This window comes from Pelophylax lessonae (assembly GCF_965119305.1).
Source record: "Pelophylax lessonae genome assembly, chromosome: 4".
Lineage (NCBI taxonomy): Eukaryota > Metazoa > Chordata > Amphibia > Anura > Ranidae > Pelophylax > Pelophylax lessonae.
Genome location: NC_138771.1, coordinates 217,996,448 through 218,020,125, shown reverse-complemented (window position 1 = coordinate 218,020,125; position 23,678 = coordinate 217,996,448).

Sequence of the window (23,678 nt, the reverse complement as noted above, 5' to 3'; positions counted from 1 at the left end):
GGACATATACTAATTGCAGGGACCACCAGGTATTGCCTTTAGCTTTATGTTGTTTAAGTAAGGGGAGTAAATTTAGTTCCAGGTACTTAGAAGGGTCAGGGGTGACTTGGACTCCTAGGTATATGAAGGAAGTAACTATCTTAAGAGAGCGAGCATATTCCGGTAGTGGAGGGCGCAACTTGTCTAAAGGGAGAAGAACCAACTTGCTCCAGTGTAAAAAAAAAAAAAGCCTGAAAGGGTACCAAAATACTATATGAGGGACATTATGTTTGTGAGAGGCTTTGGTATCTCCTAAATAGAGAAGTGTGTCATCTGCTTAAAGTGATATTTTATCCTCCCTGGGCCCCCTGAGGAATCCTGTGGAGAAGCTCTAATTATCGCTGCCAAGGGCTCTAGAGCCAATGCAAACAACAGGGATGACAATGGGCACACCTGCCGTGTGACCCTATGAAGAGGAAAGGAATCGGGTAAGTTCCCATTGACCTGTAATCTAGCCATGGGAGCTGAATATAGCAACTGTACCCATTTGATAAAGTGATTGTCCAGGCCTAAACATTTCAACACCTCCCACAGATATGGCCAATCGATGCTGTCAAGGCTTTGGCAGCGTTGAGGGAAAGCATTGCTCGGTTGTCCGGGTTATCTACAGGTACCCGAAGATTCATGAACAATTGATATTTAGCACAGTGGATCTAGCAGGGATAAAATCTTATTGATTCCTATGAAAAGATTTTAGAAATATCCTTTGGCAGGCATGTAGCCAGGACCCTAGCAAGAAGTTTGATGTCTGTTAACAATGATATGGGTCTATAGCAGTGGCGGCCTGTTCAAAGGGGGCGCCATGGCGCCGCCCCCCTAAGAAAAAGGAAAAAAAATTACAAAAAGAACAATAAAGTTTTAAAAAAAAAATCGTGTTCGCCGGCCTATGGGGTGGTGTTTACGACCCAGAAGAGGCGCCGACTGGCTGCCTTCTGGGGGCATAACCTGGGCGCAGGTCATAGCGCTAGGACACCCCCACTTTCGTGATATCCTGGCTGTGATTGGTCATGCCGCCTATACCATCACCTGTGCCATGCCGCCTATACCATCACCTGTGCCATGCCTATACCATCACCTGTGCCATGCCTATACCATCACCTGTGCCATGCCTGTACCATCACCTGTGCCATGCCTATACCATCACCTATGCCATGCCTATACCATCACCTGTGCCATGCCTATACCATCACCTGTGCCATGCCTATATCATCACCTGTGCCATGCCTGTACCATCACCTGTGCCATGCCTATACCATCACCTGTGCCATGCCTATACCATCACCTGTGCCATGCCTGTGCCATGCCTATACCATCACCTGTGCCATGCCTGTACCATCACCTGTGCCATGCCTATACCATCGCCTGTGCCATGCCTGTACCATGACCTCAAAGTCACGCAATTTTTTTACCGCGTTTTTTGCTGCGAACCAATACCTATTACATTTTCCTTTTTGCGCCCCCCCAAAAAATTTTGAGCACCAGCCACCACTGGTCTATAGGAGTCAGGAAGTATGTTATCCTTGCCAAGTTTGAGTAGAAGAATAACTACTGCTACTGTTTATCCTACTAAATGCTCATTAGTGGGATTTATTCACTATTGGAAGCCTAGTCTTTCTTTCTCCTACATACATACGATGAGATGAACTCTGCTGATCAAGATGTGATGTTTCCAAGTGGAGATTGATTAACCGGTTGCCGACTGCTCACAGTATATTTACTGCGGCAGTCAGCCCCGGCCAGGCAGAGTGACGTAGGTCTACGTCGCTCGCCTGTCACTCCTTTTAGAGCCAATAGCGGGCGAGTGCGCGCCCGCCGAGGCGCGCGCCCGCCGAGGCTCGTTCACAAAGGAGTGCGGGCGTGTGACCGGCGTACCCGATGTCCGCCGGTCACACTACGATCGCCGGTACAGCGGGAGAAAGACAGAGCGGCTTATGTAAACAAGCCGCCTGTCATTCTCCCCTGTGTAAAAATGAAGATCAGACGGTTCTACTATGTAGAACCGTTGATCTTTGTTTTTACACTAGGAGACCTGTCCCCCTACAGTTATAATCACGCCCCTAGGACACACTTAACCCCTCCCTGTCCAATACAGTTAACCCCTTCCCTGCCAGTGTCATTTTTGCAGTAACAGTGCATATATATAGCACTGATTACTGCAGTAATGTCACTGGTACCCCCAAAAGTGTCAAAAATGTCAGTCAAGGGTCCGATCTGTCTGCCGCAATGTCGCAGTACCGCAAAAAAATCGCAGATCGCCGCCATTACTCGTTAAAAAAAAAACACCAAAAATGACAAAAATCTTTCCCTTTGTTAGTAAACGCGATAACTTTTGCACAAACCAATCAAAATGTGCTTTTTGCGATTTTTTTACCAAACATATGTAGCGTAAAACAATTTGGCCGAAAATGTTAAAAAATTTTGATTTTTACATTTTTTTGGGGGGAATTTCATATAAAAAAAAAAGTGAAAAATATTGTTATTTTTGCAAAAATTACGCTCTTTTTTTGTTTATAGCGCATGATCAAAAAATCGCTCAGGTGATCAAATACCACCAAAAGAAAGCTCTGTTTGTGGGAAAAAAAAGGACGTGAAATTCGTTTAGGTACAGCATCGCACGACCGCGCAATTGTCCGTCAAAGTCACGCAGTAAAAAATCGCAAAAAAACGCAAAAAACCCCCTGGTCAGGAAGGGGGTAAAATCTTCTGGGGCTTAAGTGGTTAAACACTAAAACGCTTTTGCCTTCTCATGAGAGTGAGAGGCAATTTGGTCTGGGGAGTGTATTTCCATAAGGGAGTTGGTCTCACTTGATCACGTTGGTGGTGGATTCAAGGTGTACTGTCATTCCTACTAATATTCACACAGGGATGTGATGACCACTTGGATTTGTTCACTGTGAAGGTTTGCACTACTGAATATAATTGCATGGACTTTATTAATAATATTTTTTTACATGTACTTGATTTTTCATATTATTTTCTCACTATAGCTTTTATATATAAAATACTTTATGATTTATTGTATACACATATGTTTTTTTGCACTATTTACATATGATGTTATGCACTACTGTGAATTAAAAATTAGTTGGTACATAGATGTTAATATCACATTTTTTGATATTCATTTTTTTATTTCAGTGACTAATACAAAAAGCAGGATGAAAATGTTTCCTCAAACAAACACATTTCTTACAATGTATGTAGTTTTTGTTTATGAAATTACATTCATTCCAAAAGCAAATTCTGGAAGCAATACACACATATACTACTTGCTTTTGTGCATAGGAACATCGAGGATTCTGAGAAAAGCATGCAGGGGTCAAGATCCAAGTAACAAGCTACAGCATCAGACAGCATGTAACCCCTTCCATCAAACTCCAGTACTCTCCCTTTCCAAAATAGGAATACTACATAATTTGTTTGCAGTTAAATTGGCATAATGTCTACTTTATATTAGTTGGAGGTTCACTGAGGAACACTATAAATAAAATTATAGTAAAAATACGATATGTCTACACCCTAGAGAAAATATTGAAATCTGGTGTTGGCAGGGAAGAACATGGAAAGACATTTTAGACAATTGTGCTCTTCCAACCTTGTGGCAACACAGTTTTATTTTCAGCATAACTGTTCTGCACACAAAGCCAGATCATCACAGACCACATATATACTTAAGAAAGAAAAAATGAAATAGTATGAACATTTTTTAAGGTGCCTTCTTTCCAAGCTCAGGAATAATTGTAAAAGCAAAATATCATTCAAAATGTACACATTTTATTCAATAACATGTTAAATTAAAAAGGATTTAATCCTGACGATAAAAATAATGTCAAAATTACAGTTCATCTTATAAGCACCCTGCACATCCTACCCATACCCAACTAAATACAGGTACAGTATAAATAAATGAACAAAGTCATAGACATAAAAAGGCATGCGTAACAATAAATGGGGAAGGATTCTGTATCCCATTGCATTTCAAAATCTACGCTTTTTCAGGGGACCTAGAGCTGCAACTGATGAAAAAAAACAATATAAACACAACATAATACAAAAATGCATAATACTTCATAAGTATTGTAAGTATAACAATATTAGCCTCATAATTAAAATATGCTACATGATTCTCACATAAATAGAATAAAAGATGGGCTCTACCCCCGAAAAGAAGATGGGGAAAAAAGGAGGAACAAAGAGAGACACAGAAACAACAATTTATGGGGAGAGAGGTAGGTCAGGTAAAAATGTCACCCCACAGCAGGCCACAAGGAGTTCCTCGAAGGGAGAGTGTCAGTAACCTGCAACCCTACTTCAAAGTGGTCCTATGTAAATATATATGAAAATACAAGTATGGGTAGTATATACATGCTAAGACACTAAAAAGCTGCTATGACAGGTGGAAATGGATTGAGAGTAACAAAAGTGTCCCTACCTTTGTTGCATAAAATTCACCACAAAGCCTAATTGTCCATAGTTACATGGGGATGTTGTCTAATATCAGAAAAACAACATGAGAATTAGGGAAACCTATCTATCCTATCCCTATCAAAGTCAAAAGAATAGCACTGCAGTGTCACCTTCCCAGTAAGATAGCATCCGCAGATGGTACAAAGAAACATGTATCCAATTAAATTTGCCTGCACATTAAACTCTCAGGCTGGATGGTTTACATTTTTTGTGAGGGTAACACCCCCTGCACCCATGCTGTCCTGTTTACACACATGGAGATCTGCAGCGTAGGTGGATGTGCCACTGCGCAGATGTGCCAGGCCGGCGCACATGTGCAGTGGTGGTGGTGGTGGTGGGGAAAAAAATGGAGGAATATGTCCACCCATTCATCCCTGTCACCACCTCAGGAGACCCAGCGCCTCCCACACAAGAAACCCATGGACCGAACATGCACGGTGCAGGTAACAATGTGGGTTGGAGCCAACCTTAGAGCACCAAACAGAGGCTGAGGGGCTGGGCACCACCATTCCACTCTGCCACGAGCTGGCTCTAATTCCAACAAAGATAGACTATTCAAAAGGCTCCAGCGCCACCTAAGGCAGACCTGCATTATGCAGAAACCTCATCATTATTAGGGTTATAGCCAAACAAACACATAAACAAAGGTGCCAAAAGACCAAAAAATATATATACACACACACAAAAGTGAGTACACCCCTCACATTTTTGTAAATATTTTATTTTATCTTTTTATGTGACAACACTGAAGAAATGACACTTTGCTACAAAGTAAAGTAGTAAGTGTACAGCTTGTATAACAGTGTAAATTTTCTGTCCCTCAAAATAACTCAACACACAGCCATTCATGTCTAAACCTCAGGCAAAAAAAGTGAGTACACCCCTAAGTGCAAATGTCCAAATAGGGCCCAATGTGTCAATATGTTGTGTGGCCACCATTATTTTCCAGCATTGCCTTAACCCTTCTTGGGCATGGAGTTCAGCAGAGCTTCACAGGTTGCCACTAGAATCCTCTTTCACTCCTCCACAATGAAATCACGGATGGGGTCGTTATCATGTTGGAATACTGTCCTGCGGCCCAGTCTCCGAAGGGAGGGGATCATGCTCTTCTTCAGTATGTCACAGTACATGTTGGCATTCATGGTTCCCTAAAATGAACTGTAGCTCCCCAGTGCTGGTAGCACTCATGCAGCCTCAGACCATGACACTCCCCCCACCATACTTGACTGTAGGCAAGACACACTTGTCTTTGTACTCCTAACCTGGTTGCTGCCACACATGCTTGACACCATCTGAACCAAATACGTTTATCTTGGCCTCATCAGACCACAGGACGTGGTTCCAGTAATCCATGTCCTTAGTCTGCTTGTCTTTAGCAAACTGTTTGCAGGCTTTCTTGTGCATCATCTTTAGAAGAGGCTTCCTTCTGGGCTAACAGCAATGCAGAACGATTTGATGCAGTGTGTGGCATATGGTTTGAGCACTGACAGGCTGACCCCCACCCCTTCAACCTCTGCAGCAATGCTGGCAGCACTCATACATCTGTTTCCCAAAGACAACTTCTGGATATGACGCTAAGCACGTGCATTAAACTTCTTTGGTCGACCATGGCGAGGCCTGTTCTGAGTGGAACCTGTGCTGTTAAACAGCTGTATGGTTTGGCCACCGTGCTGCATCTCAGTTTCAGGGTCTTGGCAATCTTCTTATAGCCTAGGCCAGCTTTATGTAGAGCAGCAATTCTTTTTTTGCCATGTTGAACTTCCAGTGACCAGTATGAGAGCGTGAGAGTGATAACACCAAATTTAACACACCTGTTCCTCATTCACATCTGAGACCTTGTAACACTAACAAGTCACATGACACCGGGGAGGGAAAATGGCTAATTGGGCCCAATTTTGACTTTTTTTCTTAGGGGTGTACTCACTTTGTGTTGAGTTATTTTGATTGGGCAGCAAATTTACACTGTTATACAAGCTGTACACTCACTACTTTACATTGTAGCAAAGTATAATTGTCACATGAAAAGATATAATAAAATATTTACAAAAATGTGAGGGGTGTACTCACTTTTGTGGGATACTGTATATTGTTTTAACAATAGCAATACATAAACATAAAACATAACTTAACCACTTGCCGCCCGCCCGCTGTCAAATGACGGCGGGACGGTGCGGCCATTGTTCTGGGAAGACGTCATATGACGTGATCCCATTCAAGCAGGGCAGGCGCGCGATGGTGTGCGCGCCGCTCTGCACTGCCAGTGTCGGCGTGTCCCCGGGACATACCCCGTCACCGGCAGGGGGGGAAACAGCCAATGCGCATGGCTGTTTCCCATGTGATCGGCTGTGTCCCAATGACACAGCCAATCACAATAGCAAAGCCCGGAATCAGACCGCGCATGCGAGATCGGGAGCACGCAGCGCGGTCATGTCGGTGGCTCTGTGTTCCCTAGGAACACAGCTAGTCACCGGCAGTAGTAAACAGTCACTGACAGTGAGTTACCGCTCTGTACACCTGTCAAAGTAAAATCACAAAAATAAAGGTCCCCACACAGTCCTCAGCCCCCCCCCCCCCATTGCACCTGTCACCCAACAGTCACCTCATAAGTGCCCAGAAATTGACACTCATAATCGTAGTAACATCGCGCAAACAACGCATGATGCCCAAAAAAGGTACAAGAGCTTCTTTGGGGCGTCATGCGTTGTTTGCGTGATGTTACCGCGATTCGGCAGGTGGAAATTGCGGCAACATCGCACAGCATTTGCGGTGCTATTGCAAATCCCGGGCAACGCACAGGCGTCCCGCGATTTGCAATGATTTCTGGATCGCAGGCAGAATCGCAGTGATTCTGCCCACGATCGCTATGCTCACATGTGAACATAGCCTAAAGTGCACCTGTCACCAGAGACTGCCATCAGTACCGCCGTGCACCATCCCCCGTCACCTGTCAACCATCGGTGACCATCGCCCATCACCTGTCACCCCATCAATCACCGTCACCTGTCACCCCATCAGTCATCGTCATCTGTCACCCTATCAATCATCGTCACTTGTCACCCCATCAGTGATCGTCACTTGTCACCCCATCAATCATCATCACTTGTCACCCCGTCAGTAATTGTCATCTGTCACCATATCAATCATCGTCACTTGTCACCTCATCAATCATTGTCATCTGTCACCTCATCAATCATTGTCATCTGTCACCTCATCAATCATCGTCACCTGTCACCCCATCAGTCATCATCACCTGTCACCCCATCAGTCATCATCACCTGTCACCCCATCAGTCATCGTCACCTGTCTCCCCATCAGCCATCGTCACCTGTCACCCCATCAGTCATCGTCACCTGCTTGCCATATACATGCAACCACTTACCGACCGCCTAACGACTATATGCGTCGGCCATTAAAAGCTAAATACTGGGGTTATGGCAGCAGATAGCTGCCATAACCCCGGTATTTTTTTAAACGGCGGGCGGTCGGCTTTCAGATAAGGGTGGTCCCAGTGGCAGATTCGCCACGGAATTACCCTTACGGTGCAGGGGAAGAGGTGCCCCCCCCTCCCGCCGCGTCCCAGACGTTTTCCCAGCTTACCGGACCCGCCGGCAGCGAGGAAAACTATCCAGTCCCAGATCCTCAGAGACAGGAAGTCGAGTGAGGGCAAGATGGCCCTCACTCGACTCTATGGTCTTGGAGGACCGGAGCTACGTCAAAAGTCGTTGCCTAGCAACCGGTTTAAAGGGCCGCTTTTTTTTTTTTTCCTTTTTCAACAATTTTATTTTCCTTTTTTAGTGTAGTTGTGAGGTCTTTTTGACCCCAGATCTCACAATAAAGAGGACCTGTCATGCCTATTTCTATTACAAGAGATGTTTACATTCCTTGTAATAGGAATAAAAATGATCAAAAAATTTTTTTTTAAAACTGTGTAAAAATAAATAAATAATAAATAAAATAAATAGGAAAAAAAATTAAAGCGCCCTGTCCCCTTTAGCTCGCGCGCAGAAGCAAACGCATACGCAAGTCCCGCCCACATATGTAAACGGTGTTCAAACCATACATGTGAGGTATCTCCACGATCGTTAGAGCGAGAGCAATAATTTGAGCGCTAGACCTCCTCTGTAACTCTAAGCTGGTAACCTGCAGACATTTTTAAAATGTTGCCTATGGGGATTTTTAAGTACCAAAGTTTGGCGCCATTCTGTGAGCATGCGCAATTTTGAAGCATGACATGTTGGGTATCTAATTACTCGGCATAACATTATCTTTCACATTATGGAAAAAAATTGGGCTAAATTTACTGTTTTCTTATTTTTTAGTTCAAAAAAGTGAATTTTTTTCAAAAAAATTGCATTTGGAAGACTGCTGCGCAAATATGGTGTGATAAAAAATATTGCAACGATCTCCATTTTATTCTCTAGGGTCTCTGCTAAAAAAAATATATAATGTTTGGGGGTTCTAAGTAGTTTTCTAGCAAAACAAATGATTTTAGCTTGTAAACACCAAGTGTCAAAAATAGGCCCAGTCTTAAAGTGGATAAATGGACAACTTTGTGAAAAGTGCTACTTGGATGTTAGGCCTCTGTATGTGGCTAGGCTGTCTAAAAGTGTTACACATGTGGTATCACCATACTCAGGAGGAATAGCAGAATGTATTTTGGGGTGCAATTTTTGCTATGTACATGCTATGTGTTAGAAATATTGCATAAATGGACAGCTTTGTGTAAAAAAAAAATGCGTTTTTATTTTCTTTCCACATATTCCAAAAACTTGTGGAAAAAAATGACATATTCAAAAGACTCATTATGCCTCAAAAATTATACGTTGGGCTGTTTGCTTTCCAAAATGGGGTCATTTTATGGGGGTTTCCATTGTCCTGGTGCTCCAGGGCCTTCAAAAGTGCGATAGGTTGTCAGGAAATTATATGTGTAATTTGTGCTCCTAGAATGCCGGACGGTGCTACTTGGATGTTAAGCCTCTGTATGTGGCCAGGCTGTGAAAAAGTCTCACACATGTGGTATCGCCATACTCAGGAGGAGTAGTAGAATGTGTTTTGGGGTGTAGTTGCAAGTATACATATGCTGTGTGAGAGAAATAACCTGTTAATACGTCAATTTGTAAAAAAAAAAAAAATCTTCATTTTGCAAAGAGTTGTGGGAAAAAATTACAACTTCAAAAAACTCACTATGCCCCTTATTAAATACCTTGGAATGTCTACTTTCCAAAAAGGGGTCATTTGGGGGGTATTTGTACTTTCCTGACTTTTTAGTGTCTCAAGAAATGAGATAGGCCTTCAGTACATCAGGTGTGATCAAGTGTGATAAAATTTCAATGATTAGCACCATAACTTGTGGACTCTATAACTTTCACAAAGACCAAATAATATATACTTATTTGGGTTATTTTTACCAAAGATAAGTAGCAGTATAAATTTTGGCCAAAATTTGTGAAGAAAAATTACTCATTTGCTAAATTTTATGACAGAAACAAAGAAAAATGCGTTTTTTTCACAATATTTTCATGCTTTTTTTATTTATAGCATATAAAAAACCCAGTAGTGATTAAATACCATCAAAAGAAAGCTCTATTTGTGTGAAAAAAGGACACAAATTTTTTATGAGTACAGTGTTGCATGACTGAGTAATTGTCATTCAAAGTGTGAGAGCGCTGAAAGCTGAAAATCAGTCTGGGCCGGAAGGGGGTGAAAGTGCACTGTAGGCAAGTGGTTAAAATAACTTAAAAAACTAGTAATAATAAAGTAGTATAAAAAAATGAATATTTAAATAATAAAGGACAGCTCACACATACAAAAAAAGACCTACCAATACCAGAGCGGCCAGGGCCGCAGGAGACACACCACCCCTTCTACATCCTTATACCTAAGAAAGTACCAATATCTCCCTATGTCCACCTATTATAACACCATGATTACATTCATAAAAAAATTATAGTTGTACACATAAACATACGTAATAAAGGCAAGCTGTCATAGAGGACAGATTACTTAAAAGTATAATCTTTAAATCCAAGATTACATAAAAGGTTTAAAACCTATGTTTTCATTAATGTCAGGAGCTTTGGTTGCCATCAATTGAAAAATCCATTTGGTGGAGTTTACCCCTATATTAATTGGACCAGATCGGGTTGGATTTGTATAAGGCACAAGGTGGATGGTAGACCTGATAAGATATGCTGAATCTTCTTGTACCCTTGCCCTAATAGTGGCCTTGGACAAAGAAAAGGCCTTTGATAGAGTCGATTGGGGTAACATATCCCAAATTTCATTTAAGTTTGGCTTCTCTGGATTTATATACTCAGCCATTATGTCCCTTTACACTACGTAAAGTTTTCATGTCAGAGATGTTATCTAAAAGCTTTTTTTTATCCAATGGCACATGCCAGGGCTGCCCCTTTTATTGATTTTCTCACCGGCAATTGAGCCTTTAGCATATGAGCAAAAGCTTGGAATATTTGCCAAAGACAATATCTTGACCCTCTCTAGACCTGAGGATTCCCTGTCTATAGAACAATGGCTTTTAGATATGTTTGATGCTGTTTCCTACTAAAAATGTAATACTACCGAATGTTATGCATAGATGCTCAGAGATACCAGAACCCAAGCAAAAGCTTTTAAAATATATCTTTCCATGTAATTGGAATTTCCAATCTATCACTTGCTTGGGTATACAATTAACCTCTCCCTCAGAAAACTTGTATACTACTAACTTTCTTCATTTACTCACTTAACTGGAAGAAAAGATGAACAATATAGGGAAGTTTCAACTGTTGAGGGAGGGAAGAATTGCAGCAATTAAGATGCAGGTCCTACCTAAATTGTTTTATCACTTTAGAACTCTTCCCATTCCTATTCCATCTAAATTTTTCAATGGCATAACAGCATTTCTTAGAAAATGGGCCAGCAAAAAACCACGAGTTTCTCTTACTACATTGTACGTACCCAAAAGACAAGTAGGCTTAGGCCTACTTAATGTCCTCGCTTATTATTGAACATCTTTATTGGATCACATCCGGTTCTGGTTTTCTCCATGAGAGGATAAACTAGGGGTTAATATAGAGAAAACAGTTACACCACCACACAACTTACTGGCTCTAGCCGTTGCCTTTTTGTTATCCTTTAAACATACCATGCCAGACTACCTAACTATAAGAGCCTCCTTGGCTAATTTTGCATCTTTACCCAAAATACCACAACATTACCTGTCTTGTCTGGGGGTTGTATCACAATATTGTGAATATTCCCCAGATTAGACAAAGCTTATTGTAATTGTGGAGTAAGATTGGCATTTCCAAGGGGGTCATCAATTAGTTGCCTTACTATCATGCACCACTTTCTGGACTAAAGCTCAGATGTGAATGTTTTGTTGAAGGGGGGAATAGATGGAAAGTTTTTCTTATATCCATAATTGTGGGTGGTACTCAATGGGTCACTATCGGTAGTTGTTGTGGAATCCCCCTCAGGGTGACTTTCTTCGCAGAGCAGCATGAGGTCTCTCAAAGCTCAAAAATAATTCATTGAAAAGTCTTTCCACAGTTCCATAGCCTTATCCAAGAATTCTGTAGCTGTGTGGCCCTTATCATGAATAACATGCAATATCAATTTCCTTGTGAACAATATGATATTTTTTGCCAATTCAAAATGGTCCAGGACAAAAACGTAACCCAAGACTTAAAATGGGTTGTTCCTGATTAGTAAGTGTGTAGGGGTTATTCAGTTATATCTAGTTTAATACATTTGCACTTTTATACTTATCTTACTTTCAACAGGGCAGTGACAACAGAGGGAAGAGCAGTTATCTCCCTAGACAACCTCCAAACACATTGACTCATACTTTGTCTGGCACTTTGCAGGTCAGTGTCCTAACAATTGATGACTGCCATTGCAACCTAAGACAGACCAAAGATTATGTGATTTTTTTCCTGCAACCATGGATTTCAGGAGAGAAAATAACTTGATTCCCCCATAACACAGTCAGTGTTGATGGAGGAATTCTTCCCTTAGAGTTATTGTGAAAAGGGTGTGGAAGGGTGTGGGAAGCTGTCCCTGCCAGGAGAACACAATGATTACTGCTAGCAGCTATAGCCTCTGGCAATAATAACATGCTAATGTGTGGCATGCTGGTTGCACCCATGTGAATCAATAGATAAACTTGGGTACAATCAGCCTGCCTATAGATGGATCAAATCTTGGCTGGTTCAGCAGGGATTAAGCTCGGCTTGCCGAAATAATTGTTCTCTCCCAGCAGGGACAGCTAGCCACTCCCCCCTCCCTCCACTGGGAAATCTGATCCATCTATGACCGGCTTAAGTCTTTATCCATATTGAACATAAGGCAGCAGCATTTGCAGATGACTTATTATTTTATATAACGAATCCCAGGATTACACTTCCAAACATCCAAAAAGAATTAAAAGAGTATGGAAAATTATCAAACTTCAAAATAAATCCAATAAAATCTGAAATTCTTAATATCAGTTTAACCTCCCTGGCGGTATGATTATGTCAGGAATTACATACCAAAAGCGGTACAATTGTTTTCATGGAAATTTGGCGTTATGTATTATAGGCCTACAATTCTTAGTAATTACTGACTTAAACCTGACCAAAACAAGAGTCTAGTAGACATCCCAGATGTGATCAAATTGAAACACAAACGCGTGAATTATAATCGAATCAATAATATTATTTTATTATTTAATATATAATATATATAAAATAAAATTATATTATTGATTAGATTATAATTCATGCATTATATATTATATATAGATATATGTGTGTGTGTGTGTGTGTATATATATATATATATACACACACACACACATATATATATATATATATATATGCATATATATATATATATATACCGGTATATATATATATATATATATATATATATATATATATATATATATATATGCATATATATATATATATATATATATATATATATATATATATATATATATATATATATATATATATGCATATATATATATATATATAAAATATAAAATGTGTTTTGTGTTTTGTGCAACGTTTTTTTTTTTTTTTTTTTAATTTCCCTCCCTAGTTCCGCTCCCATGCAGCATTGCTGCTGCAGGGAACGGAACTAGGAAGTGATCACACCGACGGAGGACGGAGGAGCGGCTGGTGATCTCAGCAATGAGAGATCATTGCTGGATCGCCAGGAGAAGGTAAGAGAACACCGCTGCGCTCTCTGCACATCCACCCCGAGCGTGACTCGGGGTTACCGATCCTGCAATGAAAAATCCACCCCGAGTCACGCTCAAGATTACCGCCAAGGTGGTTAAATATTCAAGAAGAACAGACACTAAAAGCCTACTTCCCTTATACTTGGGCAAAAACCAAATTAAAATACTAAGGGATATACATAACACCACAAATCGGAAAACTATATCAAGCTAATTTTATACCTTTAATAAATTAAATAAAAACAGATATAACAAGGAGATCAAATAATCAAATCTCATGGATCGGTAGAATAAACGTAGTTAAGATGTTTATACTACCCAAAATTTTGTACAAATTCTCTCTATTACCAATAAACATCCCTCCTTCCTTTTTTAGGGCAACAAAAACGTTACTGACAAAATATATATGGCAGCGGAAAAAACCCAGGATACAATATAAGATTCTCACAAGAGGTAAAACACAAGGGGGATTAGCCACCCCGGATATAGAAAGGTATTATAGGGCGGTAATTATTACACGTATGATTGATTGGACAAAAGAAGCAACGGAGAAAAGATGGGTGGAAATAGAATGCGCACAAAATAATACTCACTTACACAAAACAATATGGATACCACCAAAATATAGTGAAACACAAGGTGTACATGAATTAACAAAGGTTGTTTACAAAATATGGGATAGGGTTAATAAACAATTGAAATTAGAATATAACTCACCAATGATATCACTAAATGGCACAAAATATTTCCTGCCAGGGAATGAGGAGAAATTTGGGAAATGGATTGGTAGCACTCAATTAAAGGATATACTCCACAAAGGTCGTATTAAGACATTTCAAAATTTAAAGCAAAATAATAAAGATATAAATTTGGATGAATGGAGATATCTCCAACTGAGCCATTTTGTAAAATCATTACCACAACCGATTAGATCGGAAAAAACTCTTAATATTATTGAGAAATTAAGTTATACTTCCACTCAAAAACATGGAGTATCACAAATATATAGAATGTTGACAGAGTGGCACTGTTTGGAGACCCCTCAATTCATGGTAAAATGGGAGAAAGAAATAGGGGCACAACTGTCAAAACAGGAATCAGATATTGTATTAAAGATGGTGGGGTCTGTAGCCACAGATGTTAGCACAACAGAATTAAATTACAAATGTCTGTTAAGATGGTATATCACACCAGAAGTAATAAATAAATATCAACCAGATAAAACAGATAAATGTTGGAGGAATTGTGGAAATACCGGAACAATGTATCTCATGTTCTGGGATTGTCCAAAAGTTAGAGAATTTTTGACAAAGGTCCGACAAATCACCAGTGAAATCACAGATACAACAATTACAAATGACCCATGGGTATGTCTATTTCATAACACAACAACGTCATTAAAAAAATATAAAACAACTTTGGTTCCAACCTTTCTAAATACAGCGAAGGGGATAATCCCAAAAATGTGGAGAGAAGTAGAAAGCCCAAAATTAAAGGAATGGTGTAACAGTATAAATCATATCTTTAATATGGAATACATCAGCAATACTCAAGAGGAGACTCCTACAAATATGAAGGAAAAGTGGAAAAAATTGATAGATTTTAAAAAATCAAATAAGTATATAGAAATTAATGCATAAACATCATCAGAGTGAGGGAAAACCGAAGGAAGAGGAGCTGAATAGGAAAAAGTGGAGAGGAGGCACGCGGGGGGTGTGGGGAGGGAATAAGTAAATGGGATAAAGTACTATAAAATTATATTGTATTGTATATTCTTCTCTTTTTGTGTTTTCCTTTTTTTTTTTTTTTATTCCTTTCTTTCATTTGGGAATCTGTATGTGATATACAGTGGGTACAGAAAGTATTCAGACCCCCTTAAATTTTTCACTCTTTGTTATATTGCAGCCATTTGCTAAAATCATTTAGGTTCATTCTTCTTCCTCATGAATGTACACATAGCACCCCATACTGACAGAAAAACACAGAATTGTTGACATTGTTGCAGATTTATTAAAAAAGAAAAACTGAAATATCACATGGTCCTAAGTATTCAGACCCTTTGCTCAGTATTTAGTAGAAGCCCCCTTTTGATCTAATACAGCCAGGAGTCTTTTTGGGAAAGATGCAACAAGTCTTTCACACCTGGATTTGGGGATCCTCTGCCATTCCTCCTTGCAGATCCTCTCCAGTTCTGTCAGGTTGGATGGTAAACGTTGGTGGACAGCCATTTTTAGGTCTCTCCAGAGATGCTCAATTGGGTTTAAGTCAGGGCTCTGTTTGGGCCATTCAAGAACAGTCACGGAGTTGTTGTGAAGCCACTCCTTCGTTATTTTAGCTGTGTGCTTAGGGTCATTGTCTTGTTGGAAGGTAAACCTTCGGCCCAGTCTGAGGTCCAGAGCACTCTGGAGAAGGATTTGTCCAGGATATCCCTGTACTTGGCCGCATTCATCTTTCCCTCGATTGCAACCAGTCGTCCTGTCCCTGCAGCTGAAAAACACCCCCACAGCATGATGCTGCCACCACCATGCTTCACTGTTGGGACTGTATTGGACAGGTGATGAGCAGTGCCTGGTTTTCTCCACACATACCGCTTAGAATTAAGGCCAAAAAGTTCTATTTTGGTCTCATCACACCAGAGAATCTTATTTCTCACCATCTTGGAGTCCTTCAGGTGTTTTTTAGCAAACTCCATGCGGGCTTTCATGTGTCTTACACTGAGGAGAGGGTTCCGTCGTGCCACTCTGCCATAAAGCCCCGACTGGTGGAGGGCTGCAGTGATGGTTGACTTTCTACAACTTTCTCCCATCTCCTGACTGCATCTCTGGAGCTCAGCCACAGTGATCTTTGGGTTCTTCTTTACCTCTCTCACCAAGGCTCTTCTCCCCCGATAGCTCAGTTTGGCCGGACGGCCAGCTCTAGGAAGGGTTCTGGTCGTCCCAAATGTCTTCCATTTGAGGATTATGGAGGCCACTGTGCTATTAGGAACCTTAAGTGCAGCAGAAATCTTTTTGCAACCTTGGCCAGATCTGTGCCTTGCCACAATTCTGTCTCTGAGCTCTTCAGGCAGTTCCTTTGACCTCATGATTCTCATTTGCTCTGACATGCATTGTGATCTGGAAGGTCTTATATAGACAGGTGTGTGGCTTTCCTAATCAAGTCCAATCAGTATAATCAAACACAGCTGGACTCAAATGAAGGTGTAGAACCATCTCAAGGATGATCAGAAGAAATGGAAAGCACCTGAGTTAAATATATGAGTGTCACAGCAAAGGGTCTGAATACTTAGGACCATGTGATATTTCAGTTTTTCTTTTTTAATAAATCTGCAAAAATGTCAACAATTCTGTGTTTTTCTGTCAGTATGGGGTGCTATGTGTACATTCATGAGGAAGAAGAATGAACTTAAATGATTTTAGCAAATGGCTGCAATATAACAGAGTGAAAAATTTAAGGGGGTCTGAATACTTTCCGTACCCACTGTACATGTAAATTTTATATCCTAAATAAATAAAAATTTTAAATATCAAAATAAAAAAAAAAGTCTTTATCCATATATCTAACATTTGAGAACTCTTCTGTCGTGGCATTTATGGAAATCTCCTGTTTACTATGAATTAATTAGAGTACACCTTCCTGCCAGGAAAAATATATTGTTTTAGTTTCTCTGTAAATTGAAGACATGTGTGATACTATAAATACTACAAAAACAACTTTATATATACCACTGTCAAACAATGTAATGTTTATCTAGGGGAACTGAAAACTCTGACTAGCCTGCGATTATAATAAAAACAAATATACCAAATTTTTTGTAAAATAAGTATTTCTTTTGATGCCATTATGGCATCCGACCTTTATTTCTGTGTTTCTTGTTATTATAAAGAATTTCTAAATGTGTTTTTGGTAAAGCAATAAAAATGTTTTATATTTTTGGCTGTAATCCTTTAAGGAGCAAATGTGCTAATCTACATAGAGTATTTATTTCTACATAATTACATTAATTAACTCTCAACACGGGATAGCGCGTCTTCATTACCTCTCCTTTGGGGAATATAAGGCATTTTTTTGTAAACCTGGGTTTCCTGTTACTAACACATGTTAAATGCTAAAAAAATCCCTCACTACTTGCTGGGGCTGTCACAATTTGGACAAAAATTGTGCTATGGCTTCCAAACATTTTCTTCTCATCTTTTTTTTATAGACATATCAGTAAAATGTTGCTATGTTCATATACTTTAGTTGAAAATGGTGCAAAAGCATTCATCATAAACTTCTGGTCTTGTGCTTTTTGTAACTATCAAACTTAACAGGATTTTAAGCTTCCATTTTGGCTAAATTGCATAGTACATATCAACCAAAGGTTACAACATGTTTGCATTAATAAATGCAAAACAGAAATATGATGGGGAAACAATTAGTAGTTATTGGTCAAAAAGATTGATATAGGTTTCAATGCTTGGGCAAAATTATTCAAATCTTTTTTTTTTTTTTACACTTTGGAGTATTTACAGGGAACTTCTCTTTCTGGTGACAGGAAAAATGTGAGCAAAACTCTCCCTTACACACCACACCTCATCTGTGCTTTGTCTAGAGAGCAATTATACATTTGCCAGCTCCTGAGCAAGGGGTCCTCAAAATTGTTTAAGTCCCTTTTCCACATGAAGTTGTGGAGAGCACAGATGCCCTTGACAATAGTATCAATGTTTCTCAGACAATTTTGCATGGCACCTCTAAAAATTCTTCACCTATTGGCTCACACTCCACATGTCACCTTTCTTGTGTTAAACCATAACTGAAAATCTTCCTTTTCAAATTCTGTCCACTTTTGGGATACAGTTCCTTTAGGGATGTCTACAGAGCAAATGCCTCATCACCCACTATAACTCAAGAAATGGGCTTAGTTAAGCGCCAAGCAGTTAGCATGTTACACCTTTTGTCCATTTTTAGCCTTCTCATAGGTGAATTGTGAAGCACTTTTGAGTCAGCATAGCTTCCATAAGCGCCAAGTTGCTCCGATGCACTGGGGAAGTTGCTGTTCTTCTTAAATTGCTGGCTTACTTTAAAACACTTCCTCTGAAACACTGTTTGATGAAACTTTCAAGCACTTTTCCAATACGCATCAGTAAGCTCCATATACAGTGTAGTGTAGCCTCACAGGTGAGGGAAAAAAGTTAGACCCAATCTGGTTTCCCAATGACATTGTATCCTCTCTGTGATTGACCCCACACTGGTGGAGGACCAAAGATGCCAATGTGCTGACTTTCCTCTAAAAGCCTGCTACTGGCTGTGATCCGCCACTGTACTGCTCCCCTTCTGGTAGGGTCTGGTCCCTGGCATGGTGGATGCCTGCTTTTTTTCATTAAAAATTAGTGAGTGTAGCGCTACCCCAAGGAGGCAGCTGAAATATGTGAACCTTAAAAAAAAATTCAACAGTGACCAATTAATGTTTAACATTTACAGAATTGACATACAGTGCAAACATATGCATAAAGTGTCCAGTGCAATGGTGCAAATATGGATAGGGATGGGATGTGCAACAGAAGAGTGATAAAACAATAAAAATGACTTCCAATGATAATAAAAAGTAGGTGGGGTGTCACGTAATGTCTAAAATAAAGTGCCACATGCAAAATAAATACAGTATGACTGTGATCTCCAATAGCACATATAGCAATAGTTCACCAAAAAATCTTTTTAATAAAAAATAGTCCTTAATATGTTCTCTCCTGTGTCCCTTCACCAGTGTGATCAACTGGCACCAAAGTGCTCTCTAGCAGCTCACCTCAATAATTCTTGGATAAGACTCATAATAGAAATGTATCCATAAAGTGGTCATACTCCTGTTCCACCACTAGATGTCTTTGACATGTCTGTACCCAGGGTGTATTGGTCAGCCCTATAACTGGCAGGTAATGTTCGGAATAATACGGATCGATTGGCCTCCTACGCTCATAAGGAGGGATGGAAAAGAAGCTCTCATAGTGTAGCAAGTCAAATATTTTATCAGAAGCAAACAGCATTAAAAGACTCACATTTGTGGGGCGTGGACATAGAAACACCGGAAGTGACGTTACAACCATCATGGACAGATTAGCCTGAGATACTCCCGGACTTTTTCATCCCTAAATGTTTTAATGCTGTTTGCTTATACACTTATATCCCAATAAGCATCTACAAACTAAGGGAAAGATTTAAAGTATGTCATTTTCATTTATTTATTTATTTTTTTACTAGCAATGGCAGCGATCAGCAATTTTTAGTGGGACTGCGACATTGTAGTGGACAGATGGGACACCTAACTGACATTTTTGACACTTTTGAGGGGACCAGTGACATTACTACAGTATTCAGTGCTAAAAATATGCACTGTTACTGAATTAATGACACTGGCAGGGAAGGGGTTAACCCAGGGGAAATCAAAGGGTTAAATGTAAGCCTGGGGGTTTTTTCTAACTGTGAGGAGGATGGGCTTATGGAATCAACACAGAGACCTGTGTTCCTCCTAATGAGCTCTGTGTTGATTGCTGAGAAAACAACGTCTGCTGTGCTTACAACAGCAGACCGCCGTTCTCTCTCCACGGGGAGTGATCGCGTGTGCCCGGCGGCAATTGCGTTTGCCGCCGGCCCCATGAAACAGCCTGCCCCCAGGCTTGCCCTGCGAACCACCATACAGGTACAGCCATATGCGGGAACCTGCCGATGTATATCGATGGCGGCTGGTCGGCAAGTGGTTAATGGGTGCCCTTTTGGCCACTTTCAACCTGATTTGCTTTGATTTAAAATTCAAAGGAGATGGGCAGAAAATTGTAGGCAGGGCAAAGGCTACATTTAATCAGATGCAGCCACTGTTTGAGAGCCAATACAATACCCCATGAGGGAAATTTATTCATGTATGTATAGCTTCTATGGACTCATGCACACACAAGTTTTTAGGAGCTGTAAATGGCATGGGTGTTTTCAAGCTGTAATAAAAACCCAGGGCCAGTGCGTTCTGGAGCAGAAGCATTAGGCTGTAAAAATGCCTGACGCTGCTAAAGGCCCCATACAGCGTTAGGCCACATCAGATGTTTTTAAGCTGAAGTAGTTGGATTTGAGGTTGGAAAATAGAAGAGGGCAGAGAAAGGCTGCTAAACACTAACACTGCTAAACGTGGCTAATACGTGCCAATACAAAACGCTTCTAAAAGCATGTTTTTACAGCTGCTTTTTCCTGGCGCCAGAACTGGCTTTGCAGCTGGATTTTTCAACTGCCTTGTGTGCATGGGGCCTTGGAGGTCACTGGGGGTAATGTTCAGCTAATTGGATTTAATGGTGGCTAATTTGAGCACAGAAGCACCAGCGACTGATACTAATCACTTGAACTATCAGTCACATGATCTGTCTTTTGATGAAATCTACACCAATAATTTAATGTGTTTTACTCTGACAATGAGAGAAAAGTTGTGAAAGTTCATGTCAAAAGCAGTCACTTCGAAAGCACAAACAGGGCAAGGCATGCTAGAGCTCCACCTCCACCTCAGTTAGTCAACATTTCTTGCGGCAAATACAAATGATCAACACATGCTGTGCATGCCCAGAGATTTAAAAACATTTGGTGTATAACATCACACCAAAATGCAATTATGTTAGCTTCCACATAAAAATCTAACACACATTTATCATTTTGTTGTCTCTCCATTTAGCTATTTTTAAGCATGCACTTTTGCACTCCTTGTGTACTGGTCATTCAAATCAGCAGTTATCTATCAGTCTGCAAAAATAAGTAAAATTTTCCCTTCGCAAACCTTATAATTAAACAAGAAGTAAACAGTGACCCATGTTCAGTTAGTGCTGCCCACACTGTAATATGCTTCCCACATGAACGTAAAATGAATACAAATAAAAACTGCCCATGCAACACCACTGTGTCTGTTTGTATTTTTAACATATGTTATATAGCCGCTATCCTTTTTGCACAGCAATAATACCCGTGAATCTTTTTTGCAGAGACTATAGCCAAATTCAGATGCCACAAAGAAAAAGATAATATTAAAATATAAAAAGTGTGTATTATTGTGCATACATTGCCCAAATTCTTGTACATGCACTTTAATTTCAGTAAACAAATTCCTTTTGATAAAGGGGTTGATTTACTAAAGGCAAATTTACTAAAGGCAGGTTGGATGGGGAGTGTCGGTGCACAGTAATTTCCAGATCTCTCCAGAGACTGGGCTGGGCCACTCAAGGACATTCACAGAGTTGTCTCATAGCCACTAGGGATGATTGAACGGTTCGGGTCGACCATCGGTTTTTCTTCGACCTTTTCGAAATTGGGCCGAATTCCGAACATTTTGCGGAAAAAGAACCAGAACCGACCAAAATGCAATGGGACAGGAACTGGGCTTTAAAAGCCCGTGATTGGAACAGAACCATCAGTAAAAGTCAATTGAGGGGGCAGGAGGATGCTAGGAATGTGATTGGAGTAAATAGGGGGTCCAGAGGCCAATCAGTACGCCGCCCAGTATATAACATAGCCCCGCCAAATCTCTAGCACTTTAATACAGGGCTGTGGAAGAGAGTGGAAGCAGTTCTGTTACTCCTGCTTCAAAAGTGTCATTTAGCAATTATTAGTGTGAGGAAAGGGATATCTAGTGTAGTTAGGGTACTATTTTCCACTATCGTTAGATTCAATAATCTAGTTTCTGTAAAGAAAATGTTAAGTGTCAGGGTGACCGTAGTGTAGTGTAGGGTGAACTGACTCTGACTGCTATGGCAGGGTGACCAAACTCTTCCATGTCAGGGTGACCGCCATAGAAAAAAGATTGTTTGTCTTAGAATTGCAGTAGAGCAGGCATAGGGCTCCGCTCCTGTCACACCTGGTCATTTTTGTTGCAGGCGTTTATTGGGCTTTTTTGTGGACGTCTTTGGAGGCAGGCATAACATCAGAACTTCTGTATAGGGGTATATATACACACAGACATATATGTATATATACACATACACACATATAGGTGTGAAAGTAGCAGAACCCTATGCCTGCGCTAATGAAATTATTTGCAGGCATAGGGCTCCGCTCCTATCACAACTATATGTGTGTATGTGTATATATACATATATGTGTGTGTGTATATACCCCTATACAGAAGTTCAGATGTTATGCCTGCCTCCAAAGACACCCAAAAAATGCCCTAAAAAAACGCCTGCAACAACACACCTGAGCTGAAACTTCACAGGTACACTAAATCCAAAGAAATCTCATATTTTTTTTTCAATAATTTTTTCAATAATTGACTCTCTATCAAAAACGACAATTTTTAAGAACTTTTTTTGTGTGATTAATAGTCCCTGGGGCATGACCCAGAACCCTAGGCATTTTTTTGGGGCATTTATTGGGTTTTAGGGCTTCAAAATTGTGTTTTTTGATTACCGAAGTTCGGGTCCCATTGATTTCAATGGGGTTCTGGAATCAGCACCCGAACTTTCGGGAAGTTCGGGTGTTCTGGTCGAACCAAACTTTTCAAAAGTTCGATCATACCTAATAGCCACTCCTTCGTTATCTTGGTTCTGTGTTTAGGGTCGCTGTCCTGTTGGAAGATATATGTTCGCCCTAGTCTGAGGTCCAAGGTTTTTATCAGAGATATCTCTGTACATTGCTGAATTCATCTTTCACTCAATCCTGACTAGTCTCCCAGTTCCTGCCGCTGAATTCCATCCCCACAGCATGATGCTGCCACCACCTTGCTTCACTGTAGGGATGGTATTGGCCAGGTGATGAGCGGTGCCTGGTTTCCTCCAGACATGATGCTTGCCATTCAGGCAAAAGAGTTGAATCTTTGTTTCATCAGACCAAGAATTTTGTTTCTCGTGGTCTGAGAGTCCTTCAGGTGCCTTTTGGCAAACTCAAGGCAGGCTGTCATATGCCTTTTAGTGAGGAGTGGCTTCCATCTGGCCACTCTACCATA